The sequence below is a fragment of the Triticum aestivum genome, chromosome 4B (assembly GCF_018294505.1).
Source record: "Triticum aestivum cultivar Chinese Spring chromosome 4B, IWGSC CS RefSeq v2.1, whole genome shotgun sequence".
NCBI classification, from domain to species: domain Eukaryota; kingdom Viridiplantae; phylum Streptophyta; class Magnoliopsida; order Poales; family Poaceae; genus Triticum; species Triticum aestivum.
Window position 1 is genome coordinate 624895244 of NC_057804.1, and position 5644 is coordinate 624900887.

Here is a 5644-nt window from a genome sequence, read left to right on the forward strand (position 1 = left end):
ATGTCGCAAAGGTAAAAATCTGAAAATATTGCTCTATGATCACAGGCGGAGACAGGCCCGCTCCCCTTCGCACACCGTAGCAAAATGAAGGCGGCCTGGGGCGTGAGGCCCATCTCGTTCGTTGTTTGCCTGCCTCTGCCTGCCTGTGCGTCAACTTGGACGAACGCGAACCAACTGGCCGCCCGTTCCCTCGGCTTGGACGAACCCTAGGCGTCAGGTGGCTGCGTGACCTGCGTCCCTGCCCGCCGACGCGGCCCACCGCCACTTGCCGTCGTGACTACCCAGCCGGCCAGCTTGTCCCCTTCTGCGGCATCACCGCATCAGGTTGCGCCGCTGCGGCGCTGCGGGCTACTGCGTGTCCGACGAGGCGGCGACCCCTGCGTCTGGCAAGCCGCAGCACAGAGCAGACAACAGAACAAGAGTAAAGATATCCCTTCCTAGTTCTATTCGATGTATAGCTCTGTTCTGAACTTCTGATGCTTGTGTGGTGGTTAATCAGACTAGTATTTCTGCATTATGCTTGCACTATAAAGTACACTGCTTTTGTTGTATGAGCCCGGGTGTGATCTCCTGCATAATTAATTGCAGTGATCTCATTAGTACATTGCCAATTTGCCACCACAGAGTTTTTTTGCTGCTACATTAGAGCATTGCTGCTAGATTAGAGCAATACCTTGTTATATGATTATATGTGATATGCACACAAATTTTCTCTTGGCTCACCATCTTGTTGAGTTAGCATTGATTTTACGTGTTGCGGTTGCAACGGTTTTTTCAAGAGTACCTTAGATTTATAGAAGATAGAAAAATATGTATAAAAGATTACAATATGACGTCCACATCACAATTGTGTCCGCCCTCCCACTCTCCGGAAAAGGAACTAAGGGACTACTCGCAAAAATGCAACATCCCACTCGCGATGATGTGCCAGCCGTGGATGCGCTGCGTGCAGCTGCCGCTGCGTGCAGCGATGGAGTGGATGTCCTGCACGCAGCGGTAGCTGCACGCAGTTATCCGGCGGCAGCGCGTTCGCGTGGTGATGCGTGCAAGTTGATTTGCAAAAGGGGTAAAGCGGAGATACAGACAAATACACTGCCTCTCGTCCGTCCAGTGGGCTCGGGCCGTCGTACCTTCTGACACGGGAGAGGGACGTGCCACGCACGGCGTGCAAAGTGGGACATTGTTTTTCTACTCCATGGGCCCGGGGGTCTGACCGGATAAGCTATGTACGGACTGGACCTGTTGGTGAGGACACAGGTTAGTCGCATGCGCTGCTTCTCGCACGAGCCCCTTTTCCGTCTTGGTGGGCGAAGAACAAGCACCAGCGAGCGGGCTGCTTCCTGTGCCGGCTGTCTATGCTCATGCTGATTCCGGGAGTTGTTGCTTCTCCGCCGTCTACCTGCTGCTCTCCCTATCTCGCCATGGCGGCCGGAGTTTGGATCTGCCCACTGAGATGGTGTTCTTCTTCCATCGACAAATCTGCAAGGGGCGGAGAAGCATCACGGGAGTTAGTCTAGTCGTGGGGGGAGCTGCAGAAAGCGCCGGGGGCCTGAAGTTCGGACTGTACCTCGCTGCGCCGCCTGATGCGTCGCCCGGCGAGAGCGGGCGCTTCTCCGACGCTCTGTTTCGCAGATGGGCGTATCTCGTGACGTACAGTGCCGCAAGCAGGGGAGGGGATGGCCGCAACGTGTGGCAGCGTTTCGTTTCATTAATTGCGGCAGCCGCGTGTCCTCCTCTCCTCTGACATGCGGTGCATGCGCTTTTTGACCGACCGGCCGCTGCCACATGTGCCCTCTGCACGCGTACGCAGAAAAGTCGTCGGTCGGGGTGTGCCTTCTGACACATAACAGTACAAATGTTTTATTACATCTAATCGGGGATTAACTAAAACATTGGTGATTACATAAACATGTATCGCGCATGGTTTCTTTGGAACGTTACTGCCCGCCACAAACAGCAGCATGAGCATGAACAAGCAAATGATCATGGTGTTCCTAGCTGCGATGCGTACATCTTCCATGGCGCGGCCGATGCCGAACATCACGTTGCTCCCACCTCCGGCCGCCTCGATGAGAAGGTTGATGCCCACGCCGGTGATGAAGAAGGCGTACTGGTCCTCCCACAACTAAAAGTTGCACGGGCCTCCGTTCTGCGTTGGTTCAAAAACTGAATGATGAACAAGAAGACACAAAGCAAAAGCGGAAACGACAAATCAAAAACAGACTTACACCCTGATTCGGGCACTTGTTTCCATTTATTTGTGCTTAGAAACATTGGCGTTGGAGAATGGACTAGAGGTGCTTATGGATCATCACATAAGGACAGGAGTTTGATTTACTTAATTAGAGATGAGCACGCATGCAAGTTTCCCGTCCATGTACGGGCATGCTTGTGCATGCATGCACACGGCGGAGGAGTCCAGAAAGAGTCCAGGAGCATGGGCCCAAGTCTGCCACGCCGCTACACGGCCCATCACGTGTACGGAGATAGCATCAAGGCGGCGCGTTGATTTCTATACTACTTATAAATAAATAGTCTTCATCTAGGTTAGACTAGGGTTTTGTTTAGAGAAGTTTAGCTATTGCTACTTTTATTTGTCTTCGCTCGTAGCGGCTAGTGCGACCGTCAAGACATCTATCGGAACCCCAATTTGTGAAATCTATTCATCTAGCATATCCACAATTTCAGATTGTTTCGCTATTATTTTTTTGCATGTTCTTCGATTTGCTTGCAGAAAAAATCCTTTGTGGGTAGGTCGATCGCGCCGTTGGCTCGGTCGATAAAGCCGTGGAGTTGGTTCAGCGATTGCCGTGGATATCAGTCGTGTACGGTTCTTCCTGTATGGTTGGTAGCCGGATCGTGAGGGTCAAGTCCCATCCAAAATCATAGTTATCTCCCTTACATCGAAAGATCGGGCCCCCGTGCACATCACACAGGATCAATGGAAGTGGTGGCGGGGTGTCCGGAGACGACGAGCGGAGGATGAGCTCTGGGACATCGCGGCACCGCGACGTCGACGGAACGCGGCAACGCAGATATGCTTGTGTGCGTGCAAAACGATCGGTACTGCCAACGGCTGGTGCATGGGCCTTAAATACATGCAGCTGGGTAAAGTGTTTACGTTATACAATGTGCGGTGCAACGGTAGTATTCCGTCCTCTCGCCTGCACATGCGCAGTGCTTGCAGTAGCTGCGTCAGTCCGACTGTTAGTTCACAGTACAACGAATACAACATACACGAAACATAACGCTCGTCGGCGGTGCACTATACTCGAAGTAGCACTTCGGCTGGTCCTAATCGCGATGATGTGCCAGCCGTGGATGCGCTGCGTGCAGCTGCCGCTGCGTGCAGCGATGGACTTCTCCATCCCACTCCTACTAGCTAGCGCCCACAGACTACGCTCTCTGAAAATGCATTCAACAGTGCCTAGCTCATTTCTAGTGTCGCTCGTGCCGAACACTTATATTTCTCTGTTTCCATAGACACCAGCAGATTAGCATTACAAACGAGTCAAAGTCCTTGCGCATAGTCTTCTGCATTGTCTTCCGGGCCATCATCCACCAATCTTGCGGTTGCAACAGTGAAAAGGGCATTCTCATTAGTATCAAGACTGGATTGAGAAACAAAATGCGTCAATTGAATACTATGTTTGGTTTCAATATAGATTGACTCTTGTATGCATTGAAACCGGAGTTTTTTGGGTAGTTTTTATCCCTTAATTTCTTGCCTGGGGCGGAGTCAGCCACTGTCTATGATAATGATTTTGATTTCACAATGCGGCTGCATAGTAGTTGTAGTGCGGCTTGGTGGTTCCGCCTCCGCCTCCTCCTCCTCCTCGTCTTCTTCGATGTCGATCGGCATCCACCTGGACCCGGGCGCCGGAATCCCCATCACCACCACCTGCGGTAGCGCCGGCGGCTAGATCTGGCGGTAGCGAAGAGATCGAAACACCTTCCACTTCTCCCTCTGCTCCGAGATCGGCGACTCTGCCTCAAGCATCGCCCAGAGCAGCAACCCCATCGCCGGCTGGCGGTCGTAGTTGGGGAAGCACCTGAGGATTTCCTCTCCCCTGAGCTTGTCCCTCACCATCCCCCACGCGTCATTGAGCGCCTTCGCCGCCGGAAACCAGCGGTCGATCTCCTTCAACCTCCCCATCAGCACCTCGTCGCCGGCGGCCAACGCCCACATCCGCTGCTCATGCGTCGTCATCCAACCCTAGCTCTCGGTGCGGCGGAGCGCGGTGGTTTGCGTGATTGGGGGTAGTGGGGAGGAGAGCGGTGGAGAGCCGAGGCGTCTGCGTGGGCCTCCTAATATCCTCTCTCTCTCCCCTCCCCTCACGCCATTACTCACCTTGGGAACCGCACCGAACTCGTCCCACCGGTCAGCCGCCGCAATTCACGCCAAGTGGCACGGGAACTACCATCTGGCCCACCGTGAACCCCGCGTCATCGCGCCACCCCTGTGCGTCGACCACCACCTCGTCGGCATTGAGGAGCTCCAGCCGCTGTCCTCGCCGGCGCACAGCTCCTGGCCGGAAAACCAGCAGCGCCGTGCCGGGATTCAGCACGAAGTCGCACCTGAGGCGCGTGTCGCCCCGCAAACATGCGTCGCACGTCATCCCCCTTGGGAGTGGGTACGTAGACAGGTATGCTAGATCTGTACCAGTATTCTACGTGTATGCACCACTAAGTGTCATTCACTGATTAATCATCTTCCGTATGCTGTACTACAACTCCCTCCCAGTTTTGATATACCTGGGATTCTGTTCTGGGTACCCCAGAAAACCATGTGACAAGCGCACATGGAACGGTGGCAGCATCCATCAGGCTTCCACAAGGTAATGAAATGGGTCAGATATACAGGGCAGCATCAGGTTCAAGCACAATCATCTCGTTTCCCACCGGGTAGTAGTGCATCTTTTCCTTTGAAAGGACTCCAGATATTTATTTATTTTCAAAACGGAAGCATAAGATTTGTCTTATCTATTAAATAAAGAGAGAATAGAATTTAGAGAATTACAACACACCCACACATTCGGCATGACAATTACTCGCCCAGAAAAATATTCCCTAATTTCTTTGCGCCTGCGGCCATCCAAAGCTTGGCCTCGTCGACGATGGTGGTGAGTAGGATGGTCGGTGGTGCACTTTTATGGCGGAACACCCGTGCATTTCTTTCATTTCAAATGGTCCAAGAGACGAGCATGATGAGGAAGGCCATAGCTTGCCGGTTAGGGTTGCGGTTGTTGGTTCTTTTGTCCACCACTGAAAGACGTAGTTGTCCATGTATCAGAAAATCGACACGGGGCGCACCTACAAAATAGCACGACAACGGCATCAAGAAATGGATGTGCACCGGCGTACTCACCACTCGTCGGGCAAACATAAAACCACATCAGCTTAATTATATCATCTTTGTCCACGGATAGAGGGATAGGCTGGGCTTAAAGCCTAGATGCAGGCACTGAGATGTGCCCAGTGTGCCATCTTGAGAAGTTGTTGATGCAGCACAAAGGTGGGAGCGCGAAAAGAAGATGAGCAGCGGTCCGCTCAGCATCTGCCCTTCTTGTAGCTCAGCATCCTGAATTTAGCACACAAGTAGTACATAACATCCCAGGTATGAAATTAGGCTAAGTGGAAGACC